General features: G+C 40.0%; 1 protein-coding gene across 1 annotated transcript in view; it reads right to left on the bottom strand.

Annotated features, from left to right (window-relative positions):
* The window catches only part of grid2 (glutamate receptor, ionotropic, delta 2), a 1,097,559-nt gene that overhangs the window by 908,752 nt on the left and 166,563 nt on the right, over positions 1-22,244 (bottom strand). The gene's annotated exons all lie outside the window — the stretch shown is intronic.

Below are 22,244 nucleotides of genomic sequence, written 5' to 3'. Positions count from 1 at the left end.
TTAACACATATTATGTTCCATCTGCTATCTTCTCACTTACTCAGTTTGTCCATATCTTCTGGAAACATCTTTACATCCTCTTCAGCTTCTGTAATCCCAGCAATCATCCTTCAATCAGCAAATTTGGAACTATAGTATTTGGATCCCTCAACCAATAAAAATCAGGGGAACATGGATTAAACCTTGAAAGACTGTACTAGTATCACAAACACTGTATTGATGAAGGGTCTCAGCCCAAAACTTCGACTGTTTACAGTACTCTTTTCCATAGATGCTGGTTGTCTGGCCTGCTGAGATCCTTCAGCGTTTTGAGTGTGTTGCCAAAGACTATTTTAGTCACAGCCTGGCAAGCTGAGAATAACTCCCTTTGCATTCTATCCAAGAACATATTCAGATAGCTTCACCAAGAGTTTGGAAAAGGTGTAAAAGGGGTTTACAATGATTCTGCAGGATGAGAGTGTATGGGCTATAAGAAAAGGTTGGATGAACTTATTTTCTTTTTGTGCAGGTCATCAGTGGCTGAGGGGAGACCTAATAGAAGTGCATTTTGAGATAAAGTGGGCAGTCCAAGTATTTTACCCAGGGTAAAAAGGACAAATAGTAGAAGACAGCATTTAAGATTAGAGGGCAAAATTTTAAAGAAAATGTGTAGGGCAAGTTTTTTTTTCAAACACTGTGGTAGGTGATTTGAATGGACTGCTTTGGGTAGTGGTGCAGCAGATGCAGTGGTGGAATTTAAGAGACCTTTAGAAAGACGCTTGAACAAGCGGAGAATGGAGGGATATGAATTAATCTAGGCAAGAGATTTAGTCTAATTTGGCTTATGTTCAGCACAGACATCATGAGCCAAAGGGATTGTTCCTGTGCAATGATGTTCTATGTTCTAACAACACACAGACAGGAGGTTTTGAAGTTGTATTTTCTTATATAACATATTTTCTATTTTAATTAGACAACAGCACAATAACAAGCCATTCTGGCTCAATGACTCAGACCGCCCAATTACACCTGTGTGACCAATTAACCTGCTAACTGGCATGTCTTTGGAAAGTGGGAGAAAACCAGAACACCGAAAGGAAATGAATGGAACCACGGGGAAATTGTGCAAGCCCTGAATCTGGCACTGTAATAGCATTATCATACCATGTCACCTAACATAACTCTATTATGAAAATTTAATTCCATGTAAGCTGCCTTCCCACCAATAGCCCCAATGAAATGAAACCCTACAAGAAGTTTTGCTTAATTCATGCTTTTGAAAACAGGTTTCACCATTTTGACATCATTCAAAATTTTGATTTTGTAATGTAGTAAAATTATATTAAATAATACAGATCCAAGACAGGAGAGGGGAGGAAAATTAGAGATGTCTCTTCTCAGGCAGGAGAGGCAACATTATTAAATATAGTGTTGGAACAAGGAGAAAGCTGCAATTTTAGACGTTATCAGCAAATGACATTTTACCTTAAAGATGACATGCTTTAGCCACCTGAGGACTGCAATAGGGGAAGGGTGATGCCTTATATTCCTGAGAAAGTTCGAAAGTCTGCAGAGCCCTACTCATTGGGTAAAAGGATAGAGAGACGGGAGAGTACAGTAGTGGAAGCATTTAAATTATTTTAAAGCTTTCAGACAAAGGATACTTCTACATTAAATAAAGTGTTTGTTTTTTTTTGTCATTCATTTGCAGTTCCTTTTCAAGACTTCTTCAAAACTGGCATCAGCTGCATTACAGGCTATTTGTAATTGCAACAGGTTCTGGAGAGAAAACGGCTATGGCATGTTCTGATATTGGTACACGAAATCATAATTTAAGGTGATTGGTCACGGTCTTTCTTGCAGGAATCTAAAACTAGAAGGCATCGTTTAAAGTGACAGGGGAAAGAATAAAGGGGATCTGAGAGACAAGTTTTTCACAGAGAAGATAATGAGTGTGTAGAAGAAGTTGCCAGAATTAGTAGTAAAGATAGATACAATTACAATATTTAAAAGATACTTGGACAGGTAGATGGATAGGCATGCTTTCAGGAGATATGGGTCAAGTGCAGATGAATAAGTTTGGTTTATGTAAGCATTTGGTTGCATGGATAATTTGGGCTGAAGAACCTGTTCCCATGCTGCATGACTCTATGACTTTTTGAGTACTGTGAAGAATCTTGAAACATTTTTCCTACCTGATACTATATTAAAATATATATCTCGTGGACTGGGTTGAGATCAATTAGCACATTAGAAAAGGCATATTTTGGTGAGAAAAAAAATCCTGAAATGAAAGCAGCAAATTTCTCAATGAAGGTGGCTAGAAATGTTGTCAGATCGACTTGAACTGCAGCAGCCAATCTTCAGTCTGTCTCAACGCACATTTGTCACAATGCAGGCCATATTTGGACTATGAATACTTTAATAAGGACACTGGGCATTTGAGAGGCTGGATGGTTGGATGGAGACTGATTTGCCTGGTACTGAGGAGCTACAGGCATCTTTTGACAAGTGGGAGTGAGGTATTTTCATATGCCTTCTCTCCCCACACTTCCCAGGTCACAAAAATTAGCCTGGGTGGAGACCTGAGACCGCAGAACAGACTCACTTGTTCATTCACCGAGTCTAGGAGGTAAGCTGTTCTTGCATAAGACCATAAGACAGCGGAAGGTTTAGTCATTTGACATTCAGAATGAAGTAAACTGAATTCAACATTGGCTTCACAGGAAAAGCAACAGAGTGGTCGTTGATGGTTGGCTCTCTGACAGGAGGCCTGTGACTTGTTCATGCCTTAGGCATGGGTGTTGGGCCCATTGTTGTTTGTCACCTATATCAATGATCTGGATCAGCAGATTTGCAGATGACACCAGGACTGAGGAGATAGTGGACAGCAAGGAAGGCTATCAAAGCTTGCAGTGGGATCTGGATCCATTGGAAAAATTAGCTGAAAAATGGCAGGTAGAATTTAAGGCAGTCAAGTCTGAGGTGTTGCATTTCGTGAGGAAAAAAATGGTAGGATTTAAATAGTGAATGATAGGTCACTGAAGAATGCAATAGAGCAGAGGGGATCTGGGAGTACAGATTCATAATTTCTTGAAATTGGAGTACTAGAAAGATAAAGGACATAAAAAGAGCTTTTAACACATTGGTCTTCATAAATAAAATTATGGAATACGGGAACTGGATGTTATGTTGAAGTTGTATCAGATATTATTCATAATGTCTGAACCAACAATGACTTGAAAGTATATCATCCATCCTATCTTGTGATTTTCGAAATTTGGCTGCATACAATCAGTGATTGTTTTCCAGCACTCTCTCAGAGACTACTAATTTAATCTGCTAAATCCAGTTGTTCTGGTAGAGAGCAAACAATAACACAAATGTCCTCTTTCTGTATTACAACTGTTCCACAATTCAATGCAAATATCACAATATGCTTGAAGTTATGAAAGTAGATATCATAATGCTTCTCTTTTATATTCTACATTCTCTCTGCTTCCCAACAGAGAGTTGTTCTCTTTCATTGGGCAGCTTTCTTCCTGCTTTGTTCCCACATTGAAGATCCATTCTGAATCTGAACATCTCTCACTATGAATTCTTTTTACATTCCGGCACTATCAATGTAAGTGTGTACCCTTAGAAACCCTGACTCCATAGTCCATGTAACCAAGGCTTCTGTTCCTCATCTTGTATATTACTCTAATGGAGATACAGGAGGTTGAAGAACATCAAGACTTCAGGTCAATTTCCACATTAAAAATAAATCTGATATGAATTAAGTACACATAGAATTTTTTTTTAAAGCATATCAGGGTTTTTAGTGCAATTCCAGCCTGAATTATTCATGACTTTCAATAATTCGAATGAATTCCAAATTACCAGCAGCCCACACTAATTTCTAGGCTATCCCTTGCTAGCAACTTGGTGATAATTTACTTTGTATATTGAAAGATTTAGTGTGCCTAAATGTTAGGGCATAAAAAAATGTTGAAGTAAATCACAATGTGTCATGGTCATATTGAAGTGAAACCTTGAAGAAGTCCTTTGTGTACATGCATTATTGGTTTTTCGGTTAATTAAATGGAAGAGGCAATGTCCAACATACTTAAATCAAAGCCCAGGGGGAGAGGGGGGGGGGGTAATGTTTGAGTATATTTGGGGAACAGCATAATTAGCAGAAAGAGAACATGACCATTCTAGACAATATGTTTGATTTATGAATACTGCACTTTTGTAGTCTTTGGCTCATAGCTTTTTCTTTTGCTGACAAGATACATTTTATTGTTAATATCTTCTTTTGTAGACATTTTATCATTGTGTTCATGGCTGTCAGATTCAGAAGGCTCCAAATGGCATCTAACTCATAAATCACATCATTAAAAGTCAAAGAGCTAATAATAAAGTTGAGAATATTGATTTTAGTATTGGTTTTTCTTTACACAGCCGATATTTCTTTCTTAGGATTATCTTGAATACTAAGGAAATTGGGGATCCAGAAATAGCTTGAGGAAATGGAGTAAAAGTAATTGTGTTCAGATTTTCAAATACAGCCGAATTGATGGGCTAAATAGCCTGTTTCAATCTTTTTGAAAGTATGTTTATTCTCTCATTGTATAGCAGTAATTACGGTGGTATGATTGCAGCTCAATTTTTCAGGAAAACCAGCTACCCCTCCACTGACTTGGTCAAAGTTTCTGACCATCTTGATAAAGCAGCTAACATAACTAAAGACCCCACCCACCCTGGTCATTGTCTCACCTCCTGGTCCATTAAGGTGAGAAGAAAAAGCTATTGGATACATAGTACCAGAATCAAGCACAACTTCTATCATGTTGTCATAAGACTCTTGAATGTATCTGGTACAATAAAGATAAACTCTTGATCTCTCAACCTACCTGGTTTTGGCCCTTGCACCTTATTTATTAACCTGCATTGCTCTTTACCTGTAACACTATATTTTGTACTTTGTACTTTTGTACTGCCGTAATATACTTTAGAAGGATTTGGCTTGACCCCAAGCAATGAGATTGGAATGGTGTGTTGCAGATCTCAATCGGCGGCCCAGTCAGTGGCAAGAGCAGGCCACAGCAATGAGGCTCCTCACAAGTCGACACTGCTTGTTTAAAAGGAGATCTACATGGACATTGGTGCTCATTCCAGCAGCCCAATCAGCAGCAGGAGAAGGCCATGGTGATGAGGTATCTCGCAGGGCGGTGATGTTTGTTTAAAAATATGGAAGGGGCAAGTGGGGCGGACGTTGTTGGTTGTAGGCCAGTGGTGAGAGTAGGAGTGTCAGGCTTTGGCTTGAAAGACACGTTGGCTATGGGGAAGTTTCTGTTGAGGTTCCCTGTTTTCTCTTACTGTCGCTGGTGTAGTAAATGTCTGTTGTGTGTTCTTCATGCCAGATGTTGGAGACCTGGGAAACCCAGAGCCTCTCAGGGAATTACATCTGTGTGAAGTGTATCCAGCTGCAGCTCCTTGAAGATCATATAAGGGATCTGGATGATCTTCAGCTTGCATGGGAGAGTGAGGAGATAATCAATCAGAGTTACAAGGGAGTAGTCACTCCTAAGTTGCAGAAGGTGAGTAGTTGGGTGACTGTCAGGAGAAATGGAAATACAAATTGGCAGTTAGCGCAGAACACTCCTGTGGCCATTCCCTTCAATATTGCCGTGGAAACTAGGTTACTGACGCTGAGCATGGGTCTGTGGTGCAGAAGGGAAAGAGGGAGAAGAGAGGAGCATTAGTGATAAGGGACTCAATAGTCAGGGAACAGACAGGAGGTTCTGTGGATGTGAACAGGATACCTGAATGGTATGTTGCCTCCTAGGAGCCAGGGTTAGGGACACCTTGGATCATGTCAACAGCATTTTGGAAAGGAAGGGACAGCATTCCAGATGTCTAGGTACATATAGGTACTAATGACATAGGAAGGAAAAGCAAAGAGGTCCTGAAAAGAGAATTTGGAGTGCTCGGCAAAAAGCTCCAATAGTTTCTGGATTGCTGCCAGTGCCAAGCACCAGTGGGGGAGGAAACAGGATGATTTGGCAGATTAATGCATGGCTGAGAAGCTGGTGCAGGGGGCAGGGCTTCAGGTTCTTGGAGCATTGGGATCTCTTCTGAGGGAGGTATGACTATTGCACCAAAACCTGAGGGGACCAATATTCTTGAGGACAGGCCTGTTAGAGCTGTTGGGGAGAGTTTAAACTAATTTGGCAGGAGGGTGGGAACTGGAGTGAAGGGACTCAGGAAAGGACGGATGGTAAGAAAGCAAAGATAGCGTGCAGTCAGACTGTCAAGAAGGGCAGGCTGATGATAGGACAAAATTGCAGCCAGCAGGGTGAGTATCAGTGCATTAGGGATGTAGAACCAAAAAGGGTAGCAGACACTCAAAGTGTTATACCTCAATGCACAGACTACAAGAAATAAGGTGGATGATCTTGTTACACTATTACAGATGGTCAGGTACGATGTTCTGGCCACCACTGAAACACGTCTGAAAGATGGTTTAGTTAGGAGCTGAATATTCAAGGTGACACATATCAGAGGGATAGGAAGACAAGCAGAAGGGGTGGTGTGGTAAACTGCAAGGGTAAAATGACCCTGATGGCATTTATATACAGGCCTCTGAAGAGTTGCTGGGATGTGGACCACAAATTACAATGGGAAATAAAAAAGGCATGCCAAAAAGGCAATGTTATGATAGTCATGGGAGATTTTAACAAGCAGGTCAATTGGGAAAATTAGGTTGGTAATGGATCTCAAGAGAGTGAGTTTGTTGAAAGCCTATGAGATGGCTTTTCAGAGCAGTTTGTCATTGAGCCTACTAGGGGATCAGCTATACTGGATTGAATGTTATGTAATGAACCAGAGGTGATGAGGGAGCTTGAGGTAAAAGAACCCTTAAGAGTCAATAATCACAATATGATTGAGTTCAATTTGAAATTTGCTAGAAAGAAAGTAAAGTCTGATATAACAATAATTCAGTGGAGTAAAGGAAATTACACAGGTATCAGAGAGGAGCTGGCCTAAGTAGACTGGAAGGAGATGCTGGCAGGGATGACAACAGAGCAGCGATGGAAATGTGAGGAAGTTGCAGGATAGATATATTCCAAAAACAAAGAAATACTCAAATGGCAAAATAGTGCAACTGTAGCTGACAAGGGAAGTCAAAGCTAATGTAAAAGCAAAGGAGAGGGCATACAACAAAGCAAAAATCAGTCGGAAGATAGAGGATTGGGAAGCTTTTAAAAACCTACAGAGAGCAACTAAAAGAATCATTAGGAGGGAAAAGAATAAATATGAATGGAAGCTAGCTAACAAATATAAAGGTGGATAGTAAAAACATCTTCAAGTATGCAAAAAATAGAGAGATGAGAGTGGACATAGGACCGCTAGAAAATGAAGCAGGTGAAAAAATATCGGGGGACAAGTGGAAGGCAGACAAACTAAATGAATATTTTGCATCAGTCTTCATTACGGAAGACATGAGCTGTGTGCCAGATATTGAAGGGTGTGAGGGAAGAGAAGTGAGTATAGTTACTAATACAAAGGAGAAAGTGCCCAAAAAACTGGAATACCCCAGGGTACATAAGTCACCCAGCCCAGATGAATTGTACCCTAGGGTTGTGAAAAGGGTAGTGGTAGAGATTGTGGAGGCAATAGTAATGATCTTTCAAAAATCATTGGACTTTAGCATGGTGCCAGAGGATTGGAAAATTGCAAATATCTCTGCACTCTTTAAGAAAGGAGGAAGGCAGCACAAAGGAAATTACAGACCAGTTAGCCTGACCTCAGTGGTTGGGAAGATGTTGGATTCAATTGTTAAGGATGAAGTTATGGAGTACTTGGTGACACGGGACAAGATAGGACAAAGTCAGCATGGTTTCCTTAAGGGAAAATTTTGCCTGACAATCCTGTTGAAATTCTTCGAGGAGATTACATGTAGGATAGATAAAGGGGATGCATTAGATGATGTATATTTGGACCTCCAGAAGGCCTTTGACAAGGTGCCACACATGGGCTGCTTACCAAGTTAAGAACCCATGGTATTACAGGAAAGTTACTAGCATGGTTAAAGCATTGGTAGGAGGCAACATGTGGGAAGAAAAGGATCTTCTCCTGGTTAGCTGCCAGCGACTAATGGTGTTCCACAGGGTTTAGTGCTGGGACCGCTTCTCTTTATGTTGTAATCAATGATTTTTATGATGGAATAGATAGTTTGTGCCAAGGTTGCAGATGATGTGAAGATTGGTGGAGGGGAAGGAGGACTTAGACAGATTAGGAGAATGGGCAAGAAAATGGCAAATGAAATACAATGTTGGAAAATGCATGATCATTCACTTTGGTAAAAGAAATAAATATGCAGACTATTTGAGATGAACTTGCAGGTTAAGTTGATAGTGAGGAAGGCAAATGCAATGTTAGCATTCATTTCAAGTGGTCTAGAATACAAGAACAGAGATGTGATTCTGAGGTTTTATAAGACACTGATGAGGCATCACCTTGAGGTTTGTGAACAGTTTTGGGCTCCTCATCTGAGAAAAGATGTGCTGGCATTGGAGAGGTTTCAGAGGAGGTTCACAAGGATGATTCTGGAATGAAAGGGTTATCATACAAGGATTTTTTGATCACTCTTGGACTGTACTAGCTGGAATTTAGACAGATGGAGGAATCTCATTGAAATCTTTCGAATGTTGCAAGGCCGAGGCAGTGTAGATGTGGAAAAGATGTCTCCCATGGTAGAAAATCCAGGACAAGAGGGTACAGTCCCAGGATAAAGGGGTGTCCACTTAAAACAAAGATGTGGAGAAATTTCTTTAGCCAGGTGGTGGTGAATTTGTGGAATTTGTTACCACAAGCAGTTCAGAAGGTCAGGTCATTGGTTGTATTTAAGGCAGAGCTTGATAGGTTCTTGATTGGACACGGAATCAAACATTATGGGGTGAAAGCAAGGAGTGGAGCTGAGGAGGGGACTAATGGATCAGCCATGATAGAATAGCGGAGCAGACTCGATGAGCCGAATAGTCTGATTCTGCTATGTCGTATGGTGTTATGGTCTAAAACAAAGCACTTGGGTTAATCTTGGTACATGTGACAATGATAAACCAATTACCAGACTAACGCTTCCTTTCAGATTGAACTCTCCCCTAAAGGTCCCTGTAATTAATGTTTTTCCCCTCCAATCCAAACAATATCTGAAAATAATTAATTCCCAATTCTGACACTAGTGTAGTCACATTTCACATACTCTTTGACCATTTTTGGATTTTTCATCTGAATTCACAAGACTGTTTGTAGATCAGGTGTCTTATATGGAAACAACTCTATCTCCATTATCTGCACAATTCCCTTTCCAGTTCCAAGTCACCAGAGTCTCGAAAGAGGCTGCAGAGGGTTGCAGACTCAACCAGTACGTATTCTGAAGCTGGTGCCTCCAGAGGGCAGCATCCATCACTAAAGGCTCCCAACATGCAGAACTTGCCCTTATTTCTTTGCTGCCATTGGCTAGGAGATACAGGAGTCTGAAGACCCACATTCTACCTTCTTCCCTTCCACCATCAAATTTCAGAATGTTTAACAAATATAGCCTCATTATTCCTCTTCGACATCATTTATTTATTTTCGAAACTTAACAGAATTTTGTTTACCTTGGGTTGAACTGCTCCCACAAAACAACAAATTTCATGACATATGTTAGTGGCAATAAACCTGATTTTGATTATAGTTTTCATGCAGCACCTGCATCATCCATTGCAAATTTCTATTTATTTACTGTTGTAATGTTGTTTTCAGGTGGACTACAGTCTTTTAATGATTCAGATGGTACAGCAGTATTGCTTTTGTGTCGTTCTAGATGCATCGAATTAGGCGCAAGTCAGACCAGGTCGAGTGTCGTCTGAAAACAAAATTTAGGACTCTAAACCTGATATGTCTTCCCATAGAACTAAGTCTACAAGCAACTTGATGTGAAGGTTAATCTAAAGCACAATTCTGAATGGGTTGCACAATTCCCAGTATAAAGCTCATTTTCTGTAAGTATAACTCCTAAATTGATCCATACCCTTAACAGAACAGCCAATGCAGACAGAAAGTGCTTCCTGCGTTATGCTAGTTTACTGAGGTCTGCACACAAGGAAGAGTATTTTCAGTTATTGCAGAAACAATCTATTGCAAAGTTTCTACTGAAGGGGAATCTAAAATTAAGTTCACAGAATGTACAGCAGTACCACACAGGAACTCACCATTCGGCCCAAGGTGCTGTGTTGAACTAATGACAACAGTAATTAAGTGATTAACTAAACTAAGAGCCTCTTAAACATCTCTACAGTATTTACCTCCACAACCACCCAGCACCAAATTCTAGGCACCCACAACACTCTTCTAAAAACTTGTCCCATATATCTCCTTTGAACTTAGCTCCCTCTCACCATAAAAGAATTGCACATGTATCTATGGTGGCTGTTTAAATGAAGTAAAATTCTTATATTTAAATGGTGACTTTTCCAATAATTTCCGTATTTCACACCCACAGGGCTAGTATAGTGTTAAACTATGAAAACATAGTGAAAATTCATGCAGCAAGTCACCATAAACAGAAAAACAGGCAAAAACAAACACATAAGATGTCTTGTCAATGTTGATTTAGGGGAAAAGAGATTAAGATTCTAGGAACAACCCGTGCTCTTTGAAGTAGAGCCATCACGATGCTGGTGGAGTCTTAGTCTGATGTTTGATTCAAAAATCATTGGCACTTGAACATCACTGAACGAATAGAATCAGCCTATAATTCTGCATTCAAGTCCCTGGAATGGTACTGGAAACCAAAGCTTAGGACCTAGAGGTAAAAGAACTTACTGAGTCAGATGCTATTAGAATGAATGTGCAACAAAATTGCGAGCTACTTCCTCCTGTCTGACAGCTAAAGAATTCCTGTCCAGGTTCCCCACATTTTCATTAAAATCAAGTATTAACACCAATGGTGGAAACAGCCAACAGCACCATACAACAGATTAAGAAACTGCTTGAATGAAGGTAGACATTTTGGGTTGGGGTAGGGATGATCATCCCAACATTGTAGTTGATTCTTTAGCAGCCGAGACAATCTATGATTTCCTTTACAAATCTTTACATTTCACTGCAGTCTTCTGTAAAAGTAAGCCAATTTAATAACTGTGTTGCATCTTGTCAATGCTACACACTGTAAACTCAATGGTGGAGGAACTGAATGATTGGGATGTTGGATGGGATATAAATCAAACATGCCCCAGATGATGTTGAACTTGTTAAGAGTATTAACCATATAACTATATAACAATTACAGCACAATAACAGGCCATCTTGGCCCATCCAGTCCATGCCGAACGCTTACTCTCACCTAGTCCCACTGACCCACACTCAGCCCATAACCTTCCATTCCTTTCCTGTCCATAAACCTATCCAATTTTACTTTAAATGACAATATCGAACATGCCTCTACCACTTCTACTGAAAGCTCGTTTCACACAGCTACCACTCTCTGAGTTAAGAAATTCCCCCTCGTGTTACCCTTAAACTTTTGCACCCAACTCTCAACTCATGTCCTCTTGTTTGAATCTCCCCTACTCTCAATGGAAAAAGCCTATCTATGTCAACTCTATCTATCCCCCTCATAATTTTAAATACCTCGATCAAGTCCCCCCTCAACCTTCTATGCTCCAAAGAATAAAGACGTAACTTGTTTCCCTGTAACTTAGGTGCTGAAACCCAGGTAACATTCTAGTAAATCTTCTCTGTACTCTCTCTATTTTGTTGACATCTTTCCTATAATTTGGTGACCAGAGCTGTACACAATACTCCAAATTCAGCCTTACCAATGCCTTGTACAATTTTAACATTTCATTCCAACTCCTATACTCAATGCTCTGATTTATAAAGGCCAGCATACCAAAAGCTTTCTTCACCACCCTATCCACATGAGATTCCACCTTCAGGGAACTATGCACCATTATTCCTAGACCACTCTGTTCTACTGCATTCTTCAATGCCCTACCATTTACCATGTGTGTCCTATTTGGATTATTCCTGCAAAAATATAGCACCTCACACTCATCAGCATTAAACTCCATCTGTCATTGTTCAGCCCACTCTTCGAACTGGCCTAAATCTCTCTGAAAACTTTGAAAACCTACTTCTTTATCCACAACGCCACCTACCTTAGTGTCATCTGCATACTTACTAATCTAATTTACCACCCCATCATCCAGATCATTAATGTATATGACAAACAATATTGGATCCAGTACAGATCCCTGAGGCACACAACTAGTCACTGGCCTCCAACCTGACAAACAGTTATCCACCACTACACTCTGGCATCTCCCATCCAGCCACTGTTGAATCCATTTTACTACTTCAATATTAATACCTAACAATTGAACCTTCTTAACAAACCTTCCATGCGGAACCTTGTCAAAGGCCTTACTGAAGTTCACTTAGACAACATCCACTGCTTTACCCTCGCCAACTTTCCTCGTACCCTCTTCAAAAAATTCAATAAGATTTGTCAAACATGAACTTCCACACACAAATCTATGTTGACTGTTCCTAATCAGACCCTGTCTATCCAGATAATTATATATACCATCTCTAAGAATACTTTCCATTAATTTACCCACCACTGACATCAAACTGACAGGCCTATAATTGGTAGGTTTACTCTTAGTACCCTTTTTAAACAAAGGAAGCACATAAGCAATATGCCAATCCTCCAGCAACATCCCCGTTTCTAATGACATTTGAAATATTTCTGTCAGAGCCCCTGCTATTTCTACACTAACCACCCTCAATGTCCTAGGGAACATCCTGTCAGGATCTGGAGATTTATCTACTTTTATATTCCTTAAAAGCACCAGTACTTCTTCCTCTTTAATCATCATAGTTTCCATAACTTCCCTACACAATTCAATATCCTTCACCTTAGTGAACACCAAAGAAAAGAAATTGTTCAAAATCTCCCCCATCTCTTTCAGCTCCACACATAGCTGTCCACTCTGATTCTTCAAGGGACCAATTTTATCCCTCACTATCCTTTTGCTATTAATATAACTGTAGAAACCCTTCAGATTTATTTTCACCTTACTTGCCAAAGCAACCTCATATCTTCTTTTAGCTTTTCTAATTTCTTTCTTAAGATTCTTCTTACATTCTTTATATTCCTCGAGCACCTCATTTGCTCCACGCTGCCTGTATTTATAGTAGATAGCTCTCTTTTTCCTAACCAAGTTTCCAATATCACTTGTAAACCATGGCTCTCTCATACTTTTAACCTTTCCTTTCAACCTAACAGGAACATAAAGATTCTGTACCCTCAAAATTTCACATTTAATGACCGCCATTTCTCTATTACATCCTTCCCATAAAACAAATCGTCCAAATCCACTCCTTCTGAATCCTTTTGCATCTCCTCAAAGTTAACGTTTCTCCAATCAAAAATCTTAACCCTGGGTCCAGTCCTATCCTTCTCCATAATTATATTGAAACTAATGGCATTGTGATCACTGGACCCAAAGTGCTCCCCAACACATACCTCCGTCACCTTACCTATTTCATTCCCTAACAGAAGATCCAACACTGCCCCTTCTCTAGTTGGTTCCTCTATGTATTGCTGCATAAAAACTATCCTGCTCACATTTTACAAACTCCAAACCAACCATTCCTTTTATTGTATGGGCTTCCCAGTCAATGTGTGGAAAATTAAAATCTCCCACAGTCATAACCCTGTGCTTACTTCAAAAATCAGCAATTTCCTTGCACATTTGCTCCTCCAATTCTCGCTCCCCATTAGGTGGTCTATAATACACCCCTATAAGTGTTGCTACACCATTCCCATTCCTCAATTCCACCCAAATAGCATCCCCAGATGAGCCCTGTAATATATCCTGCCAGAGCACCACTGTAATATTTTCTCTGACAAGCAACACAACACCTCTCCCTCTTGTCCCTCCGATTCTATCACACCTGAAGCAATGAATTCCAGGAATATTTAGTTGCCAATCACACCCCTCCTGCAACCATGTTTCACTAATAGCTATAACATCATATTTCCATGTATCAATCCATGCTCTAAGCTCGCCCACCTTTCTTACAATGCTCCTAGTATTAAAATAAATGCATTTAAGAAATTCTCCACCTCTTCCTCTCTGTTTATCTCTAACAGTACAAAGAACTTTACTGTCTTTTTCTTCCTCCTCCCTTACATCTGTTCCTGCACTCTGGTTCCCCTCCCCCCTCGTATCTAGTTTAAATCCACTGGAGTCTCTGTAGCAAACCTACCTGCAAGAATATTTGTCCCCCTCCAGTTCAGATGTAAACCGTCCCTCCGGAACAGGTCCCACCTTCCCTGGAAAACTGCCCAATTATCTATAAACCTGAAGCCCTACCTCCTGCACCATATCTTCAGCCACGTGTTGTTTTGCACTATCTTACTATTTCTAAACCCACCTGCACGTGGCACTGGTAGCAATCCTGAGATTGCTATCCTGGAGGTCCTGTCCTTTAACTTGGCACCTAGCTCCCTAAACTCACCTTTCAGGACCTCCTCACTCTTCTTACCCACGTCATTGGTCCCTACGTGGACCACGACATCCAGCTGCTCACCCTCCCTCTTGAGAATACTGAGAACTCGATCCGAGATATTGTGGACCCTGGCACCAGGGAGGCAACAGACCATCTGGGATTCTCGATTTCTTCCACAGAACCTCCTATCTATCTCCCTAACTATCGAATCTCCTATCACTACTGCTCTCTTCTTTTCCCTCCTTCCCTTCTGAGCTGCGGGTCCAGTCTCGGTGCCAGAGACGCAACCACTGCAACTTGTCCCTGGTAGGTCGTTCCCACCAACAGCATCCAAAACGGTATACTTATTGTTGATGGGAACAGACACAGGGATGCTCTGCTCTTCCTGTCTATTCCCCATCCCTCTCCTGACAGTCACCCAACTTCCTGTCTCCTGACTCCTAGGGGTGACTATCTCCCTGAAACTCCTGACTATTTCTGCCTCTGCCTCCGGAATGATCCAACGTTCATCCAACTCCAGTTCCCTAACACGGTTTGTCAGGGGCTGCCTCTGGATGCACCTTTTGCAGGTGTAGTCATCAGGGACAACAATGCTCACCCTGACTTCCCACACACTGCAAATGGAGCACTCAACTGCCCTAACTGCTGCCTCCATTACCTACTCATAAGCTAATTAGATTAATTAAAGGAGCTTACCTGGCCTCACCTCACCTGGAGTGAGGCTCGTACTCAGTCTCTGCTCACTTTTTAAATTCCCCGCTGATCTCAGAGGCCGACTTTCACATGCCTGCGCAGTCTAGCCTCTTTGCCATGATCAGTTAAAAAACAGCTTCTCTCCGAGCTTCTTTTACCTTAAATTGCAGTATTGTTGGAGATGTACTCATTCAGACAGATAAAGGGTTTTCTACTATATTCTTAATCTTATAGATGACAGAAAGGCATTTGTCATCATGATGTGAGGCAATCACACTTGATCAGTATTTACATTCAGTGGCCACTGAATTTGGGCTCGTGGTTTTCTTCAGTTGTAGCCCACTTATTTCAATGTTTGACATTTTGTGCATTTAGAGATGCTCTTCTGCACACCACTGTTGTAACACATGATTAATTGAGAAATCGTTGTCTTCCTGTCAGCTTGAACCAGTCTGTCCATTCTCCTCTGACCTTGCTCATAAACAAGCATTTCTGCCCACAGAACTGTCACTCACTGCATGGTTTTTAATGTTTTTCACACCATTCTGTAATATCAAGAGACCGTTGCGCATTAAAGTTCCAGGAGATCAGCAATTTTTGAGATACCCACACCACCCCACTTGGCACCACCATCATTCCATGGTCAAAGTCACGTTGATCACATTTCCTCCCTTTCAATTGTTTTGGCTGAAGAACAACTGAACACCTTGATCATGTGTATATGCTTTTACGCTTTGAGTTGCTGACACGTGATTAGCTGATTAGATATTTACATTAATGAGGAGGTGTACCAGTGTGCCTAAAAAAGTGGCCACACAATGTATATGTCTGGTCTAGTTGAGATTATAGCTAATACATTGCAAGATGTTGACTTTAAGAAAATCAATAATGTTAATGCCATTGAATGTCAACAGCAAATATGAGGAAATCTGCAGATGCTGAAAATTCAAACAACAACACACGCAAAATGCTGGTAGAACACAGCAGGCTAGGCAGCATCTATAGGGAGAAGCACTGTCGACGTTTCGGGCCGAGACACTTCGTCAGGACTAACCGAAAGGAAAGATAGGAAGAGATTTAAAAGTACTTTCAAGTCTCTTACTATCTTCCCTTTCGGTTAGTCCTGATGAAGGGTCGCGGCCCGAAATGTTGACAGTGCTTCTCCCTATGAATGTCATCAGCTATTGGTTGTAGATGGCCACTATTTTGTGATGTGAATGTGACCTGCCACCAATCAGACCATGCCTAAGTGTTGCCTAAGTCGTGTAATATGCAGACCTCAGCTGCTTCATTCTCTGAACTATTGAGAATAGAGACAAATAGTGCGCGATCATCAGTAAACATTTCCATTTATGACTTGATGAAGGTGGGCCTAGAACTCCAGCAACGATGAAGCATCGCTGTTGATAAAATGAGAAGGGGTAACTTCAAAAGTGTGCAGAGCACATTTACTTTTTTGACACATAGAGTGATGGGTGCCTGGAATGCATTGCCAGGTGGTAGTGAAAGAAAATACAATTGAAGCATTTAAGAGGCTGTCAGCTAAGCACATGAGTGTGCAAAGAATGGAGGGATATGGACAATGTGTAGGCAGAAATGATTTGTTTAATTAAGTATTAAGTTTCATTAGCTCAGCGCACTATCGTCAACCAAAGGACCTGTTCCTGTGTTGTACTGTTCTTTGTTCTGTGATTGGCTTGGATAACTTGTAACAACCACAACCTTCTTAGCCTTTTAAGGATTTTCCCCTTTGTGCCTATTGTCCTCAGACTTATCACGCTTCCTTGGTGCCATACCTAGTTAAATGCGTTTGAAGTTAAGTGCAGTCATTTTGGCATGACTCTTCAAAGCTCAAAGTACCATGCTACCAGTACATTGAACCTTAGCTCCACGTATCTGCCTTCCGAGATGCCTTGCTTTCGCATGGAGAAAGTTAAAGATAACATTTCACATTGTGCAGACGTACAAAATTCTCAATATAGGAAAATTAATGTGAGTATTGTATATTTGATAGATCATTAGATCCAGGATATCTCCTGAGTTTCCCTTGCAAGTAAGCCTTCTGTGATTTTCTGACATTTGCCATCTCTCTGCAGCTACAGTCTTTAGAGTGCTTCTTCATAAAATTACACTGATAGTTTCCATTCATAAAGATGGTCAAGACTCATTTGCAACTTTTATGACTATGTTCAGCTACTTGAAATAAAAAAATGTACTTTACGACAGGATAAGAAGTCTCAGGATGTTTAGCAAACTCATTATGCATTAGCCATGGTTTTTACTACGTGGTGATTTATCATCATTTCCTTTACTGTTAGTTCTCATCTCTTCTTTAAAGGGGCAGGTAGGACTTAATCAGAGCCATTTCTTTCTTCCCAAGGACATTTACAGAACTTCAAAAGTCAAAGATATATTAATAATATTTTCAAGGTTAAACAATGAACTGTTAAGCAGTCTGGGAGCTCTGCATCAATGAGTTAGTCTTGCCACACCAATCACACTATAAACTTTTCCAATGAAACAATTTTGCTTAATGGACCAATATTCTTTAATTGCAAAGTTGTTAGCATTGACATCTTATAGTTCATCAGCCTGCAAATCTACCAGACTGTTAGTTTCTCACATTGCCTGTTCAATACAATGCTGTTAGTCCTGCATTCCTCTCTTTTAGAAAGTATATCCTGGCATATGATCCATTATCTTCCCCAAATTTACTGGATAGAAAATTTTTATCCAATAATTTGGATCATAGCCTGATCATGAAAAGGTTCAAGATTTATGAGAGATGTGAAATGGACTTGTGAGAACAGAAAGAGGGAACTGTGTGCTAGGTCTTTGAAATAAGAATACTACTTATCTACAGGCCCCATTCCTCTCTCCCCCACAACCCTCCCAAAGGTTTCCTCTTCAAGCATTAATCTAATTCTGTTTTACTGTCACAATCACATCTACAGCAAGCCCTGATTCCTGATCACAACCAAAAATTTGCATCTGTTGACTGTAAGGAAATTGGCTAATTCTTCCAACAATAAAGTTTGCCCAGCTGCAACTGATTCCAAACGATTTTCTACACATAAGTTATATGTAATTATCCTCCACTTACTGCATTGTTCAGGAACTATTATTTACTAAATAGTTGAACAGTTGCCATAGTTTCTATTCCTCTGCTCTTCAAGTAAATGATTTCTAAATGATTTCTGAGCATCATCCCTCACAGTTTTGTAAAATATATCCTGTTACATTTCCAGTAATGCTGCCAGATTCTCTACACTCTCATCTCATGAAATTTTGGAATTTCAGTATGATATAAATGAAGACTTCTCAGAAAACTTACTTATATTGATATTTTCAATGAAACTGCAGAGAGCTTGTCGAGTGAAGAATAAGATTTTCACTTTCACTGCATGTAGCATGTCCAATTCCTTCCGAACCATATTGTCTCAATGAGATCAGCTCCTGTTCCCTCTGGTGAGTTTCCTTAGCATTGGTTGCCTTGTGTAATCGTAAACATGGGGAGCTGGTGGACACATCTGTGGTTTAATGTTTCTTTCAACCACTAGTACTTCAGAGTGCAATGTTCCCTACATACTCCACTGGACCATCTGTCTTCACAGATGGATGTCAAATCGGCAATAGTACTACTTTTGAATAAGATCACTGTAGTTTTCATTCACATTATCGCTTACAGCCATGGAGTTATGAAGCACAAAAAACAGGCCCTTCACCCATCAAGTCCATGCTAACTATTAAGCAACTGTCCATAATAATCCTATTTCATTTATTCTCTCTTCAATCACATTGACTCACCACATCCAAATTCTATCACGTATCCACACACTAGGGACAATTTACAGTGGCCATTTAACCTACTAACCCACATATCTTTGGGTTTTGGGAAGGACCATCATTGTTCAAACATTAAAACTCCACACAGACAGCACAGCAGGTCAAGCTAGACCCTGAGTCACTGGAGTAGTGAAGCAGCAGCCCTATTATTTGCCCCATCATGATGCCTTCATTACTCTCTGTGGGAACTTGTACAACAATTAATTATTGTGCATCATAAATTACAGCAGCCCTCATTATCTGAATCTTTTGAAGAATGCCCTGAGATCATAAATTAATTTTCTCCCTTTGTATGCCACAGTCCTGGTATATACTGGAGGCACAAAAGGCTGCAGATACAGGAATCTAGTGGAACACAAAAACACCAGAGAAACAGCGATGAATTGACGGAAATGGATAGATTATGTTTTATATTGAGGCCCTTCATTTGGATAGGAAAAAATGAGGGGAGATAGACAGAATAAAAGTTGAAGGGAAGGAGTAGAGCAAGAGCTGGCAGGGAATAAGTTGATTCAGATGAAGTTGTGTTAATAGGCAGGTGGGGGTGGAAATAATATCTGAAGCTGAAAGGTGATAGGTAGAAGAGACAAAGTTCCTAATGCATACTGATTCAATTGGAGTCAGCCTTTTACTTTCACCACAGAACTACATCATTATTGTGCTTCTGCTAGGCTGTATTTGTCAATATCTGATACATGGTCTCAGCACAACCACCTGCAAACTAATAGTAGGCCTGCCAATATTCAAAGGTGGCAATCTTTGATCACTTATTTTTAACCTAATATCTCAGGAACAGAGATAAATGTTTTGAGTCTAAAGTATTAGAATAGCAGTTGTGAATGTTAAAGACTAAATTAAATCTCCAAATCAAAACCAGTTATAAAACCAGCCATTTGACATTAACTTTTGGCAATTGTCAACATAACCTGCTTATATTTTCATTATCAAATTACCAGTTGAGCACAAACAGTCTAAGAAAAGCATCTATGAATATTCATCATCTCCAGGTGTCCAAACCAGATTCTTAATACATATGGCCAGGCAGTCTGACACTCTCCCTTTCCTTTACAAGATGATTTAGTCCCCACAAATGTTAAGTAATAGAAAGAGTTCAACAAGGTCAGCATGAGGATGGACTTCCTGAACTTCTTTGAAGATATTACATTTTTCCTGATCCATTAGAAAAGAACACAAGCATATAGGATGAATGTTCCACCAGGCCCCTCAAGTTCTTCTTCATTGCCAGTTTCCTATAACCCTCAATTTCTCTATTGTTCAAATATCTACCTCCATATTAAATATAATAAATGATCTGGACTCTATCACCCTCGAGGACTGAGAATTCCAGAGATTCACTGCCCTCTGAGTAAACTTAGTTTTGACAAAGTTTTCTTTGCAGCTCTAAAGACTAGCATTCTCCAGTTGGCCTACTAAAAAAAAAACTTAGTCAAAGCTTCATTATTTAAGAAACAAGGAAACATTGATTTTAATTTCTAACTTATTCCCAAAGCACCAAAGATCAGTACACAAACTACAGCCATGAATTGAAACAATTTTTGTCATAATTAATAATGCACCAGATTGCAACAAATAACTGAGTACTGTTACAGCTAAAATTGTTTCACATCTGACTCTGAAAACCAAGTGTCCTTCACAGTGTGCTCATTTATCATTTACTGGTAATAGCCGAATGTCAAACTTTAGAGATCTTATTTGAAAAGCACTGATGCTTGCACTTCCAGTGCACTTGAAATATTTGTAGAGCAGAATGAATTCAGATCAAATAGCTTTGTAATTCATAACCATTCTGGATTGCCTGCAGTTGACTTTTGTTCCTGCTTCTGATGAAATAATGTAGATAGACATTACTCTGATCAAAACATTTGTTTGGTTGAATAAATGATAGTGGATCATCTTTCCATACTTAAAAAGTAGAGAACATTCTTAACATTTGCATCTCTTACATGTTGTGGATTGATTCAAGTTGCATCACCAACGCTTTCATCCGAAACAAATGAAGTACAATTAACAGAATGGTTGGAAGGGGAGGGAGGGAGAGAGAGAGAGAGAAGGGATGGAGGGAGGCAAGTGGGGGAAAAAAGAGACAGAGATAGAGAAAAAGAAAGGCAGAGGGAGAGGAGGTGCTCTATCATTCAATCATGGCTGTATATGTTCAACCCTATTCTTCTGCCTTCCTCCCATAACCTCCTTATCAATCAAGGACATATATCTGACTTAAGTACATCTAATGCCTTGCCTCCAGAGCCTTCATGCCTCAGGCTGAAGAAATTCCTCCCCATCTCAGTTTTAAAGAGACACCGTCTCAGATCCTAGGCTCTCCTATTAATGGAAGCATCCTCTTCATGTCTGCTCTATCCAGTCCTATCAGAAACCAGTAAGTTTCAATTTGATCACCCCTCATTCTTCTACTACTCCATCAAGTACAGACCCAGATACTGTATATTACACTCCTAATACATCAAGCTTTTTATTCCTTGGGATCATTGTGGTGAAAACAGAATAAACCACCTACATCAATTCACAAAGAACCGAACTTTCCCTGCTTCCTCACATTCAGTAATAACAGTTTGGATTTCTGCATAAATCGGGAATAAAACAAATTTATTATTTTATCTTTTATTGAGGGTGAACTTGATAGACAACAGTTACTGATTTAATCAAGAAAATTGCCTCTAAGTTGTATCTGAACAAAATTCCCCCTGTTCAATAATTGGAAGACCTACTGACTTGCTGGAGGAGACCCCACAAAAGCAGTAAGGAACTACGCAAATGTAAATTAAATGACTCACAGGGTCGTAGAGTCACTCAGCAGAGAAACAAGCCCTTTGGCCCACTGAATGCCCATTTAAATTAATTTTATACACATCCTATTTTATTCTTTCAAGATTCCAATCAACTCTCCCCAGCTTCTACTGCTCACCATCAGATGGAGTAATATACCAATCTGCAAGTTTTTGGGATGCAGGAGGGAAACAGAGGATCTGGGAGAGGCACATGGTCAGAGGAAGAATGTTCAAATATAGCACAGAAGGTCAGGTTTTAACCTGTGAGACAAGAGTTCAACTCGATCCATCCCATCTCCTTAATCGTTATCATTATGCAATATAAACAATATACAAGGAAGCTGGAGGAGGGACTTAACATCA

Source organism: Hypanus sabinus, chromosome 3, assembly GCF_030144855.1.
Source record: "Hypanus sabinus isolate sHypSab1 chromosome 3, sHypSab1.hap1, whole genome shotgun sequence".
Lineage (NCBI taxonomy): Eukaryota > Metazoa > Chordata > Chondrichthyes > Myliobatiformes > Dasyatidae > Hypanus > Hypanus sabinus.
The sequence above is the reverse complement of the archived record's forward strand: the minus strand, read 5'-3'. Positions and strand labels throughout refer to the sequence as shown.